General features: G+C 37.9%; 1 protein-coding gene across 8 annotated transcripts in view; it reads right to left on the bottom strand.

Moving 5' to 3' along the window:
• Nucleotides 1–15313, bottom strand: part of FNDC3B (fibronectin type III domain containing 3B) — a 364503-nt gene that overhangs the window by 313505 nt on the left and 35685 nt on the right. Inside the window, exon 2 of one of the 8 annotated variants that reach the window (XM_063602596.1) lies at nucleotides 6288–6324. The exons of the other annotated variants lie outside the window; for them this stretch is intronic. The gene's annotated coding sequence lies outside the window, so the exon portion shown is untranslated. The remainder of the gene's footprint in view (nucleotides 1–6287; nucleotides 6325–15313) is intronic. 8 annotated transcript variants of the gene reach the window in all.

Below are 15313 nucleotides of genomic sequence, written 5' to 3'. Positions count from 1 at the left end.
ATCAGGATTTAAAATTTGCAATGAAATTTGAAAAAAAAATTTTTTGTAATCAGCAGCACCTCTGAGATTATCTATTCCATCCCTTATTTTTCAGAGGTCACACCACCGATTAATGGCAGGATAAGGTCTCTTACTTCTCAAATCACTTCAAATTTCTAAGCATATTTTCCACCTAAGTTTACAAAGGAAATCTAACCAAGTTATAAGCTCTTTTAACGCCCACACACATATGCACTCATTCTTACTTAACAAATTCCAAAATGTTAATTATCCCACTGTCTTTCCCTATTACATCAGCCTCTATGTGAGAAGTCCCAAACCTGGCAAGTAGTATGGCTCACAGAGAAAACAAGTATTATCTATGTGAATAACAGCAAGTCTCTAAAAGACCAACAGCAGAAGAAAAAGATGGCTTCGGTCAAGCTGATAGTTTATAATATAGGCAAGGTAAGTTATGCGCCTTAACTAGAAGTACATTACCTAAAAATAGGAAATCAATTCTTTTCAAAAAAGGTATATTTATTTTCTAAACAAAAGAAAGATGACTCAAAATTATCCTTCTCATTCCGTTTGGATTCTACACTGTTTTGAGCATGCCACTTCCTTCCATCTCCGGGAGTGGCTTGGAAGAAATGGAACTATAAACTCTGGTAAAAGTGAGGAAAAGCAAGAAACCATGTGAAGCCAGGAACTCACCACCTGTGGTGTCTGTTCTTTAATAAATCTATCCAGGTGAAAATTTCTAAGGTATGTGACACAGGAAAAATACTCTGCTACATGCTAATACATCTTCTGTAGAAAACTTCCATCAAGCTTGAGAAACTCTGAGTTGAAGAGCTAGAAGTTCTTTAACACTACACTTCAAAGAACTTTTAATATACACTGAGAATCTCCCCAAGGCCGAACGTTTTTGAACACACAAACTTTTTAAGATCTAATGTTCACTAGAGAATGCCTTTTGGATAACTCTGATCTAACAACTTAATTCTTTTCAATTCTCCTAATGAGATTATGTGAAATCCCAATTTTATAAAGATTATATGAAAATAAGAAATGTTATTAGCATTTCACTTACATAGTTCCTTTAAATAAGAACTTAGGCCAATTTTTACATAAAGAGTCACATAATCAAATAGGCAATTCATGAGTCTAAAGGACTAATTGTACAATCTAATTTATCCATATAATAACAAAATACAAGTCACATTTCCACATTAAACATGGCTTGAAATTGCCAATTTTCCAATGTACCCTTGGAAGCATATGCCATTTGTTCTTTATATTAAAAGGGATGCAGAGCTTTTTTTTTTTTTTAAAGATCAGGTCTTGCTCTGTCATCCAGGCTGAAGTGCAGTGGCAGGATCATGGCTCACTACAGCCTCTACCTCCTGAGCTCAAGCAAACCTCCTACCTTAGCCTCCCAAGTAGCTGGGACTACAGGTGTGTGCCACCATACCCAGCTAATTTTTAATTTATTGTAGACACGTCATCTCTTTATGTTGCCCAGGCCAGTCTCAAACTTCTGGCCTCAAGTGATCCTCCTACCTCAGTCTCCCAAAGTGCTGGGAATACCGGTGTGAACCACCATGCCTGGCCCAGAGCTTAATTGTTTAGGTCTTAGACAACAAATCTCAAGCATTCATTTCTCCTGGATGAAATATCACTTTTTACAAGTAATATTTTTTAAATCTTTTGCAATTTTTGCCACCTTTACAAACAGAAAAATAAAAGCTCTCTAGAATAGAGACTATATATACACCTATAGAGCCCTTCTAATACTGTATCTGAAACAAGCAATGTGGCCATGCACTTTTAACATCCGAATCCATTATGCATTAATAGTTCAACAAAGGAAGCACTTTTCCCCAGACTCACATTCCATGCTACCACTTCCAAAGTCAAAGCACTGAGGTTAATTCCTTTGAATTGCTATCTCTTCTCTTCTGCATACCATCAGCAATCATAACCATAATCATAAAAAGTCTAGACCTCAAAGAAGCAGAGGTCTTAGATAAACACATCAAGGGGCTCCAAGTTTCAATTGCCTAACAAGGGCCATGGAGGCAATGTCGATGAGTGAAGTGGTTGACCTTTCCTTTATTTCCTTTCAAAAAACATGGCTGAATATTTCTTCATATTTAAAAATTAAAGAATGTAAAAGATGGGAAAAAGCAACTGACAACTCAGCTTCGGTATCAAGAGTTAACAGAGAGTCAGGGGGACTGTGGTAAACTAGAGAGCAAATGCCCTTTCTTAACAGTGAGCTGCTACTCAGTTCAAGACCTTCAGTAACCATAGAGGAATGCAGGCCATGTTGTCAGATCTTTCCGTTTCTAAAGAAAAAAACAAAACAAACAAACCAAAAAAGCTAGAAATCTTATTTTACGTGAAATCCCTTAGTTCTTAAATGTTGCTTGCAAAGTTTTTAAAACACTCTACAAAACCAAACGCAAAAAAATCTGTAGGCCATATCCTGAAGCCCAACTTTACAAATTCAATCTCATTGATCAAATCAAATGAGGTAAGCAGTATCATCCCAAGATGTCCCACCACTTGCTCAAAGCTGAAAACATAATCTAAGATCAAGGAGATGATCTCATCACCTTGTAGCACCGCGTATTTACCACATGTTGATTCATTTCATCACCAAATTTACTATGGAGCTGGAGCACCCACTATGCATTAATATGCTGTTCCAGAAATTGAAACTTCACCAGTGCCCAAGACAAAAAAAGAAAGGCAAAAATTCTTGTTCTCATTGAGTTTACATTCTCGTAAGGGGAAAGAAACAATGAACATAATAAGTAAATTATGTAGTATGCAAGAAAATGATACATACTATTTTAAAAAACAGAACAGAGTAATTGAAATCAGGTGCACTAACTACATAGTCTCCTACTTTATGAAAGTTTTATTTGGGGCCAAAATCTTTTCTAAGGAGATAAGAAGCCGAATACGGCCAAACCATGTAACTGGACAAATTAACCTTGAATGTCTCAGTTTCGTTATCTGTAAAATAAAGATACTGTTGCCTGATCTATGTAGCCCCAACTTACGTTGAAGACAACCATTAGCTAAATATTTGAGTGAACAAAAGTGAAAATAATAACACTATTTTAGTGGTAGAAGCATAATACTGCCTCATAAATCTTTCCAGAGATTCAGAATATACATATATGTGTGTGTGTGTGTGTGTGTGTGTGTGTGTGTGTGTGTATATACATATACATATTTATTTTTTGAGGCAAGGTCTCACTCTGTCACCCAGGTTGGAGTGCAGTGGCACCATCTCAGCTCACCACAGCCTTGACCTCCCAGGTTCAGGTGATCCCCCGACCTCTGCCTCCCGAATAGCTGGGACTACAAGTGTGCACCACTACGCCCAGCTAATTTTTTTAATTTTTTTGTAGAGACGGGGTTTTGCAACATTGTCCAGCCTGGTCTCAAACTCCTGGCCTCAAGCAATCCTCCCACCTTGGCCTCCCAAGCTGCTGGGATTAAAGACGTGAGCCACGGCACCCAGCCCAGAATACTTTGTAAACGTCCCAAGCCCTTTGATCCTTCAGAAGTAACAAGTAGCCACTAAAATCATTAACGTTTCCCTTCCATTCTGATGTTGACTGATCCAAAGGCCACAGAACTGTGGCAACCTCCATGAACTCTAGGAGAGGCTTTTACTTTTTTATACCTCTCTATTGTCTGAAAAAAAAAATTTCCTTTACTAAGAATATAAATAGCTTTCACAATTAAAAAGAAAAATAAACTAAGGTCACAATGCAGTTAAGAAACAGAGCTAAACCTATGCCTGGGTCCACATGGCTACTATACTTTCATTTCACAAAAAGATTAATAGATTTAACAGTGTAGAAACAAGATTTATAATTCCTGATTTCTTTTAGTATTTTTTTATTATAATCTGACCACATCTTGAAGTCATAAGAAGACGTCAATATACAGAAGAAATCAAGTTCTTTATATTTTCTACCCATCTTCACTCTAATTATCCAGCACTTACCATTTTCATTATGAATTTGCTTCCTAACAACTACCTGATGTCTTGTGTTCTCTGTGAAGTTGCTAGTGAAGTGTTTTAATTGATTGTCCCAATTATAGGACATGATGGTTGTGAGATACCCCTCCATAGGTCTCTCATGCTTCTACATATCCTGCCATTTTGTATCAAGGCCATTTCTCAAAGTTATGTTTGCAGTGAGCAATGTGGACAGATGAGGTAGTATCTTCCCCCTTGGAACAAAGAGCAAGTTCATTTACTGCATGCTATAAAAGCAGCAGATTCTCCGAGTTCACTGTTCCTCAGCAGCAACGCAAACCCAAAGTGTGTGCAGCTCCATCTGCACGCTCCATCCTTATCACCCCTGTGGGACATGGAGGCAAGGACGAACCAACATAGGCATGCCAGTAAGCCCTAAGCATAAGAGTTTACACTATTTGGTATGTCAGGAGTAATACAGTCCTTTTTCTGTGGTACAGGAACCCCTTGTCTTCTCCCAGCATCCATGAAACTGTGGCAGGCTAACTATCACTTGAAGTAGGGTACAATCAAAACCCAGACTCAACAACATCAAATCAAGTTAAATAATCACTTATTTATTCTGAGATGTTGTTCTTGGTAAGCTTACACACCACACTTGCAAACATTCTAACCCTAACAGCATGCCTAGTTTCCTTTGTACTTTATCACTAAAGCACACAAACATATATACAGACATGAAATATCGTACTTCATACTGGGTTTCAGAAATACTTAATAAACTTCAATGGAATCTAGCTGTCACTAATTCAGTACCTCTTACTTCTAAATGAGTAGAGAGCTACATCTGGATGTGAAACTGGCATTTCCAATCCAGTCTTCTACCCTTTCACTCCCTCAGCACAGACCACTTCAGAGAAAAGAAGAGTAAGTTTTAGGCAAAGAGTCATAAAAATCCACATTAAGTCAAACTTCTCTGGGCCTGAATCTGTTTACCCACAAAGCAAGAGGGCCAGACCAGAGGGACTTGTCTCTTTTTCCAGTCACAATTCCAGTGATTCCACGTTCAGCCTATACATGGGTGGAACATTCTTTGCTGCTTCGTTCAGTGCTGGAGTAGGTTACAAAGTGTGGTCCTGCTGAACGGCTGGAGAATGAACTAGATGTCCTCTCAGGATGACTCCCGGCCCTATAATCCCATGATGTGCTTATAATGGAATTTGGCTGTCCTTATAATTAGAAATGTAGCTTGCTGGTCACACATCTGGATCAGATAAATCTGCACAAAGAGCATTTCACCAGAAGCAGAAATGCCAAGCATCCAGCAGCTGTGTCGTTACATCAGCCTTGCAAATAACAAGGAATACTATTTGTCCATAGAAAGTAAATGACTGGGTCAGGCAGGAATAAAGCTAAGTTTATTCACATTATTTGGGGATAGGAAAAAATGTTTATGAAAACATATATTGGTCAGACCTCCACATTAATGTATGAGACTGATGAGGAAAATAATTCATATACACAAAAGAATTCAAATGCCAAAACTATATCCTTATTTCCTGCCACCTTAATGATGAGTTTCTTTTTACTGAACTTTTATAAATGTAATAGGCTCCCCTGACTTGCATCTCAACATATCACACAGAACTGTGAACCTAATCCATAATTAAGTATTATCAAAGTGTCAAATGTACTCTGGGAATATTCACATCCATAGAAAATAAATGTGCTTCAAGTTAACAATTAATTTCACTCAGCCATTGTGCCCGGATAATATAAAACAAGAGGAAATTATTTTCCTTAAAAGAAATAAAAGCTCTTTTTAGCCAATTAGGTAAGCATTAACTACCTTTCACTTTGAAGCACATTTCTTAAAACCAAATGCTTAATGCACTAATCTAACTGCTCTGAAGAGTAACTGCCAAAAGGCATGACGAGTGACAAACAGGTATGAATACCAAATCTGTCACCTGTTACTAACCTTACCAACAGAGCCATTCAATCTTCTAATTTATAATACTGCTCAGAATTTTATTTTCTGCATCCAAAAGTGTATTCAGCATATTATCGATCTAAGGAAAAAGAAAACTTTTCTATCGTCGATGCCTTATTTTGAAATGTATGTATGGAATTAATCTTAAGGTTTTATCCTGTAAAATGTAAAACTCAAAATAGAGTCACTTTATATACAACTATTATGTACCCATAATAATTAAAAATTAAAATGTTAAAAACAGTCACTTTACATACAAAGCACAAATATGGAAAATCACAATATTAGCATGACTGCCCTTACTTCAAAATTCCAGGCTCATGTCAATAAGTTTTGTGCTCTGTAAAGAAAAAAAAGAGAACAAAAATCAGAGAGCTACTGAGACAAAAGAAATGCCACCGACACCAAGGTTACATTTCTGATTAATGGAGAAAACAGTGATGATTAGAGAAGTAAAGTAAGACAGAAGCAAATTTCTGTAGTTGCTAAGTGGGAGAATCCAAAAGGTAATCTAACTCTCAGTTCTTACATCTGTAAACCACTAGTGCCAATCAATACCTATGATCAATCCTGAAGAGAGTACTGGGATAAAAAAGTCAACCGAATAGATGAATCTTAGGGAAAATAGAGTTACTACATCACAACTTTCAATCTCTATATATCAATTGTTAAAGTAAAATCTTAGACTAGCATGACACACTGATGGTCAGTTAATCAATTTTTAAGAGTGCATTAACTATTTCCAAACAATGGGAAACAATGTAAGCAGCTGAAGTCCTTAACTTACATGAATTCCTAAGTAAGTTACTATAAGGAAAATGAGTCCAACACTTGAAACAATCTAACAGTTGGATTCAGAGAATCTACTCTACAAGGATTTTACATGAAACACATGAGGTGCCCTTAACAGACACAGAGAGGAGATTCACCGTCTAACTCCCATCTGAGGCCTGGCAGGTTTTTACTAAGTAAATATCAACTTTGAACCCATGATGGACACACATCAGTCTACCACCACCAGATTACAGGTGAGCTCTGAGCCTTTGGGCTTTATCCCAAAGTGAAACAACACTAGAAGGGCAGGTTCCATCCCTTCAAGACTAGAGTCAAAAATTCAACGATTCAGGCCTAGTACAGTGCCTCACACCTGTAATCCCAACACTTTGGGAGGCTGAGGCAGGAAGACTGCCTGAGACCAGGAGTTCAAGACCAGCCTGGGAAATATAGCAAGACCCTTCGTCTCTAGAAAAAAAAAAAAAAAAATTTAAATTAGCCAGGCAGGGTAGTACATACTTACAGCCGTAGCTACTTGGGAGGCTGAGGCAGAAGGATCACTTGAGCCCAGGAGTTCAAGGTTGCAGTGAGCTAGGATCATGCCACTGCACCCCAGCCTGAGTGACAAAGCAAGACTCTGTCTCTTAAAAAAAAAGAAAGAAAAAAAATTCTAAGCTTCAGAAGATGCCTTCAAGGGTGGGAACTCCCAAGACATGGTTAATAGCAGGACCACACTCAGTTTCAAAAATCAATTCATGAAATATCCAATCTCCTTTCAAAGCCCTGGATACAAGGCAATTAATGAAACTGGGTAGTACCCCCTTTTTTTTTTATAATTCAGGTAACTGATTGTCATTAGCAACTAGGTCTAAGAATGCAGTATGAACATTTTGTAAGACAAACCTTATTTTTCTGTTTTGAGTTTTTCCGTAGCCCCATTTTCTTGACTGGGCATTTAACAAACTTTTTGTTTTAGGACCCTGTTTGTGATCTCAGATTTGAAGCTGAACATCTGAGATGTTACGCAGCCTCATAGACAGGGTTTCAGTTACCAAGACTGACAGATCAACAGCTAGGTTGGCAGTGCAAAAATCCACTATCTGTTTTTGAAGAAACGGATTTTCTGCCTCCATGTTTTTCATTTCCAGGAATAATACTTCTCTCATGACAAGCAGACTTGTAAAATGAGGAGAAGCCCTTATCAGAAACCAGACTTCCTCCCTCTCCACACCCAGCACCTCTCTTTAAAAAATGTCCCAAATCCTGTCTTTATTCGAATTTGAATTTTGTCATCTTAAAAGATACTGGTGATTTCCCATATTATGGCTATACGGGAATTATCTCCCATCCCCAGTGCTAAAGTAAGACCTCAACAACAGCCAGCACAAGAATCATTGCAAGATAACTCTGTTTTGATGGCAGAAATGCCCTGGTTGCAAAATTTCTTTCCAATTATCTGAAGTCTTTTGGGTCTGTATCTGTCCAATTCACTTGCCAGTTTGTTCTTCCTGATCTCTTCTATTAAACTAGCAGAAGCATCTGGGACTGCAGCTCCCAACACAGAATCCCACCAAGGCCAAACTCCATCTTTGGAGAAAGGGAGAGACCCATTCTGGATTTAACAAGCATGAGGACCACGCAGGCTCCTGAGACTTAATACACATTTATTTTTTTTCCCCAACCAGCAGAAGATACTGAGGCCCCGTCTCAATTCTAACATGCTACAGTTTAACAGCATGACTTTTACAGTAATGATGAATTCATATTTTTGATGTCATGTCTTCCTAATTCTGGGGAGATCATTCGTTCATTTATAAATCTAGGGCCAGATCAAACTAGGTCAACCAACACTGACCTTCTATAAATGTCAGTCTCTACCAAGGGCCTACTGCATACATAATTTCTATAGGGCGTGAGTTAAGTTATTATCTCAAAGGTTACTAAAATACCGACCTCAGAGATTATGTGGGGAAAAGTCATCAGTGTGTTCTTTATTACCTGTATCAACAGATCGTGTAGTAAACACATTCCCGTGGCAATCATGTGATGGTCATCACCAAGAGAACTTCCTTTAGCAGGCTGCCTTGGGCAGGAACATTGAAAACTTTTACCTGAATTGCCCCTCTCATTTGAGGAATGCACCCTCAAACCAATGAGCACAAGAAAGACACCTGGGTGGCAGCGGGCAGAAAGCTATCATTAAAGTCCAAGTGTTTAGTGCAGATTGCCCTCAACCAAAGTACCACTGTTTTCTCATCTACAGCAACCTTAATGTTTCAGTATATTTGAATATCTACCCCCGATCAGCCTACTGCTCATTTCAAAGAAGCTAGGATGAAAAAGAAAAGGCAGGTTTTGTTTCACAAATGAAATTTACTATTTTCAAACAAAAGGAAAGGAATACATTCTGCAGTCACAGGCCTATGGATCCCCTGGCTCCTCTACCTTCTTCTGATGCAGCGACCTACATTCCACTGGAGGTGGACATTGCAACAGCCCCTCCTAAACCACAAGATGCCACTTACAGGTCCACAGTACAAAACAGCTATTTTCACATATTTCAAATTGAGGGAAGGGTTCATTTTAAGAATTAGTACAAAGTGTCATCTCACCTTAAAGAACAACAAGTCTAAAGAAAAGAGTTCACAGAAAAAGAGTCTAAAATATGAGCTCTGGCTGGGTGCAGTGGTTCATGCCTGTAATCCCAGCAATTTGGGAGGCCAACACAAGCGGATCACCTGAGGTCAGGAGTTCAAAACCAGCCTGGCCAACATGGCAAAACCCATCTCTACTAAAAGTACAAAAATTAGCAGGCCATGGTGGCGGCGGCCTGTAATCCCAGCTATTCGGGAGGCTGAAGCGGGAGAATCGCTTGATCCCAGGAGATGGAGGTTGCAGTGAGCAGAGATTGGCCCCTACACTCTAGCCTGGATGACAGAGGGAGACTCCATCTCAAAAAATAATAATAATAAATAGAAATAATTAAAAACAACAATAAAATATGAGCCCTAATTTGGATGTCTACCTAAAGTTATAATAATTAAACACATTCCACTTTTCTGTGTGCTTTATTTTGATTACTATTTTGTGTTTTGAGGCATCATTCTGCTGTAAGCCGAAAATATAATTTTTTAGGTAAATGTTAATACCAAATACTATTCCAGTCCACCTTTGGGAATTTAAATTACTAGGCAACTTAAAAGTATTCAAGTTTTCTTTTTTGGGGGGGAAAAAGTCAAATATTTCTATAAGCGGGAGCCTTTCTACATGAGACCACAGAAAAGAATTCATTAATTTTCTCTCAGACAACCACACTGGAGGCCAAAATCTTTGTTCAGGGAAGGGAGAGAGCATTCATCAATTAGGTATAGTAATGTTCTGGGGCTTTGTTTATAAGTCCGACATAAATCGCCATCTGCTAACTTGGACTAGAAAGCTTTAATTGATATTTATGTAGTTCAGAATAAAGTAAAGGAAGAGGCCTGTGTGAAAACACCACTCCATAATGATTTTCACACCGCTGGATCAATGCAATCCTATTCTGACTGAATAATGTCATGTTTAAGGCTTCCTTCCCATGCCCTTTCATTATCTAGACATTAGTTTCTCATGTTAGAAATATATTTACATCTTCTATGACAAATTCCTAATTTGTAAATTTCCAAACAACAGAAGGAAAAAAAATCAGACTAGTTTCTAAAAGGTAAATAAACTGCAATTTCACCTAAGCACAGATTTTTAATGCTTCAGATTCCTTAAATTACATTCAACTTATTATAAACACTTTTTTTTATTTTTTGTAACCAATTTATTCCCATCTGTTTCAAATGCTGGGTCTCCAGTTATTCTTTCTTGATGAATTCTACTTACCTATCATCATTTTCAAGTTGTACTTATTATGTGATTTGATCACTCGTTTACATAATTTCATTATGCAGATTTTGTTTTCTAACTAAAATGCAAGCTTTGAAGATAGAGACCATATCTTTTGTTTATTTTGTTCATTCAAATCTCTTGCCCTAATATATTACTTTACATAAAACAAACATAAGTAATTCAACCTCTAAAACCATTAACCTTGGCCCAAATTTACCCATGACAAAGTCACTCCAGGAAAAGTTATAATTTTATTTAAAAAGTGTACTTTATGTTCCCAAAGAGTTAAAGACCCCTCTTGATGCCCTGTGACCTGATTAGAATTCACATGCCTTTATCAAATACAATGGAAACTTTCAATCTTCCTTTAACCAGTCTGAACCTCAGGAAAAATAATTTCATATTTCTGTATTTTGATCATTTTTAAGTCTCTAATTTCCACTCTGTTTAAAAAAAATAAATTAATTAAAAATAATAAGGGAAACAACACATAGGTGCCTTTCCCAGAAATTGACATTTCATCTTTGCCAAGATGTGCACTCAAGTGGAAAGGCAGGAGGAACTCACAATGAAGAGAGTAAATGCCTGACAGTCTACAATAACATGGCGCCCTAAAAGATCACGTGCAACTGAGCAGTACAGAGGAATCTCTATGACTGAGCGCTTGGGTATTTCATTTGACATTGCCATACTCCTAGTGGCTAGTGCAATTCTCTACAATGTACACTCTCTGAATGCAGACATTTTTGTTTTGCTCACTGCAGTGTCCTCAAGCACCAAGGATAGCCCTAACACATAGTAGTGCTCAGTACACATGTATAGAACAAACATTTGTAGAATAAATGTGTAATATAATGACATTAGTAGGAAACGATATAAAAGAAAGACCCTGGCCCTAGTTAAATTTTATTTTGAGATTACATTTCTTCTGGTACCTTAAGAGGGATACAAACCGTAAGTATCCAGGAACAACCGACCAGTATGGTGATGAGTCAAAATATCAAATCACGAAAGAAAAAGCTTTGGAAACTGGGACCTTAAGCCTGTAAAAGAGGACTAAAGGCAAACAAGCTAACCATAGTTGAGTTTACAGGGTTATCATGTGAAAGAAGAAACGAATGTGTTCTGGGTTGCTATGGAGTAGTGTTTTTTGAACTCCAGGTCAGGACCCATTCTTGGGTCACATAATCAATTTAGTGGGTCACTGACTGGCATTCTTTTAAATAAAATCGAATAGAATTGCATCACAAAGGAAAAAGGCAAGTATTGATTTGTGAAACTTTTGATTCAGTTATATATATATAAATGTGTGTGTGTGTGTGTGTGTATGTGTGTTTACTGGGCTACAATGTAAAATATGTTTCTCAATGTGTGCCCCACTCAAAAATATGTGGAAAAATAGTGCTATAGAAGCCTATCTCTGACCATGCCAATTTAGGCTCAATATAAAAATGAGACATGTTTCAACAACAAAAAATTAACTGATTCCTTCTAAAAGTTGAAGGGTCAATATCCACTGCCAAGGAGCCTTCAGCTTTTAGAAGGAATCGGTTAATTCCTATTTTTGTTGTTGTTGACGTGTAGGGGATATTTCTATATCTTCATACAGAAATCAAAAACTGAAGGAAACCTAAGTGACCACTTGGTCCAACTTTTTCATATCATTAATCACAAAAATGAAGAGATCTAAAACCAAACTGGTGGGCAGAGGCAGAACCAGGACTAGAATATCATGCCTCCAGCACAGGCCAATGACCAAGTGTCAAGATGTTGTCCAGTAGGTCTCGGCACTAGCTCGAATGGAGAATTAGATGGCTCCCCTGGTTCTTGGCATTTAAAATTCTTTGATATAAAACTACAAGTATCGTACATATCTTTCGACAGTCAGTTTTATAAATTATCAAGATAAAAAGATAATAAGGACTATATTATTTATAGAGCTCAGGACTTCAAACATGATAAAAGTATTAAGGAAGCATCAAAGACCTCTTCCTTCAATGTTTTAGAAGACACAAAGACAAGGAAAAAAATGTTTTTGGCAACATAGGTACAAATGTACTAAAATCAAGAAGTTCAAATAGTTGTGATTGGATCATGTTTAAAACTCTGTAATTCTAAACACATACAATCACACAGGCTTTCACTCATGCAAGGCAAGAAAGTTTTGTTATTGGAAGGAAGTTGGCAGAACAGGGTGGATAGTTTGACACTGGATGACAACACCAATTATGCCAGATGCAGTTCTGCAATAAGCTAACTGTGGGTCCCCAACCGGTAATCAATCATGTGACTGTGGCCACTAACGGGCTAGGGGCCTGCCAAATTTCACATGACTGATAGTTATGAAATAGCTTCCTTTCCGTGTGTCTCAAAACAGGCTTAAATTACCTTATTTTTTTTCAGCCCTTAAAGTATAACCCATGCTATAAAATAGCAAACTAAGATATCTGCAACATCCTCCACCATGAAATCATTCTCTACAGCCAAAAGACAAGATTCTTTAGTCACAAGCAAGAAATCTCGCTGACTCTAGGACAAGCTGCTGACATGCAAAAGCACGAAGTAACAGGTTGCTGTTAAATAGAACTAATCTTTAAGTTTTAACCTTGTGCTAATTTTTCCTTTTTAAAAAAGAGTTCAAGGATCAGCAGTCATTCTAAGTCCTTGATACATGGCTGCTCTATGTATCTGTGTACAGGCTGATTTGATGTTTGTGAGCACACATATATGGGTGTCATTTCTGAGTTACGGAATTCACAGAATCTGTAAGCAGAGAATTAGGTCTGAATACTAGCCTAGCGGAATTGTGGAACCACAACTACTTGCACACCAGAGGGCCACCTCAGTGGCACTCACAATGGCCACAGGCAATAATGTAGCATCATCAAGACCTCCCTCAGGCTAGAAGCAGCCTTTCAATCAAGTGCCTGGAAAAATGGGATCCAACACTTGTCAATTCATTTGCAGATAATTATATTTCAATCCATGTTTTACAAGGTCTTACTCAGAGAAAGTCTTCCTCCACAGTCCTCATCCTGTGTTGCATCCCTTTCTTGAAGATGCAGCTCAACATTCTCCTAAATTCAGACAAATGACCTGGCTTCCAAAAGGACAACATTTCTTAAGGGTCATGTGGTGGGGGAAGGGATCAGGGGAGAAAAAGCACAAGAGAAAAGTGTTACTTTTTTTTTTTGTCCTCAGTGAAGAGGACATAAAACAAGGTCAGGTAGTAAACTTACGCTACAAAATCATGCACCCATTATAAGGTGGAGTCAGCTGTAAAGGTTCAATGAAAACAGTTAACTACAGAATATACCATATAGGGACATGCATAAGACTAATTCATCAAAAATGCCTTTACATAATGCTGATCTGCTCTTTGAATCATCATTAAAAGTGTAAATGGGAAGTTTATTGGCAAGGAGGCAGATACAGCAAACGGGAACTCACTCATCACAACTACCTTTTATTTCACAAATAAACCATAATTGTCTTTTCGAGAAGTCAAATCACTTTCTAGTGATATTTGGTTTCCCCTCCCAAAGGTTGTTTTGCCAACTGAAGAAAGTCAAAGTCCACAGCAACTAAATGATGTACCTAACTTCAGACAGAAGCTGGTACTGCAGCCAGGAACGAAGTGTGTTTCACCTGCTGTCCAATACTTTTTGTCTTAAAATCCCAATCCCCTTTCACAGCCAGTCTCTACATTCGAACTGTTACACTTGAGAATTACAAATGGAAAGTGGGCAAACAGGACCTGCTGAAAACACCCCAACCACCATGTTCATTCCCAATGTTGGGAGGAAGCTTCTCTCCAAACCTTTCAAAGCACAGTTCCAGGCCCAGTGTTTAACACAGTAGCTGAGAAATAGCACCTGGCTATAGTACTGCAAGTCCTTCACATAAATGCTAAAAATAACAGTTCAATCCCATCAACAAAGAAAATGTCTGTGTTATAACTGCTAAATGAGAGGGCTGCAGACATGTTTAATTATGTCTGCAGGGTGGCTATGGTCCAATACCTGCCACCATCTGGAGGCTTTGCTTGCTTCCATTTCAGAGCCCCACCATGGCTGGTGGAAACAACCACTCCGGCTCTTTTCATCAACACAAAGAAAAAATTAAAATAATTAGACTTAAGTGCCACATAAAGGCTTAGATGAAAGCACATCATAAGAGGCATCAGTATCACCGTTTATGTGGTCTCAGTGTCATTTGAAATGAAATCTAGCTTCATTACCACTGAGTTTTCTTGATATATTTTCATAGGTGGGAGCTCTGTCAACATCAAGCTGTAGGAGAAAGATAAAGAGTTAAACACTTGCTTCTTAATGGCTGCTTTTGGCCCACAAAGTCCATTTTACTATCTTATCATCATGCCTAATGTTAAGCTTGACCAAGAAGCTGGACTCTTTACAAAGCAAGACCTCATCTACAAGGCTGAAAATCATGCGGGAATGTCAAAGCAGTTTTTGCTTAGCTACAAAGGAATTAACAAGAGGATGCCTCCAGATGCGGTAGACTGTGGATTTCCCAGGTTGGTGATCAAACAGGATTTTGTTGTTAGGCATCACAGTTTTAAACATTCAATTATCCACTTTGTAAAAATTTCACCTTTATTAACATTATTACTATTTCATGACACAACCATTCACTGACAACCCTAACGAGGTCAAGAT

Source organism: Pan paniscus, chromosome 2 (assembly GCF_029289425.2).
Source record: "Pan paniscus chromosome 2, NHGRI_mPanPan1-v2.0_pri, whole genome shotgun sequence".
NCBI classification, from domain to species: Eukaryota; Metazoa; Chordata; class Mammalia; order Primates; family Hominidae; genus Pan; species Pan paniscus.
Note: the sequence above shows the minus strand (reverse complement) of the source record. Positions and strands in the feature narration are given on the sequence as shown.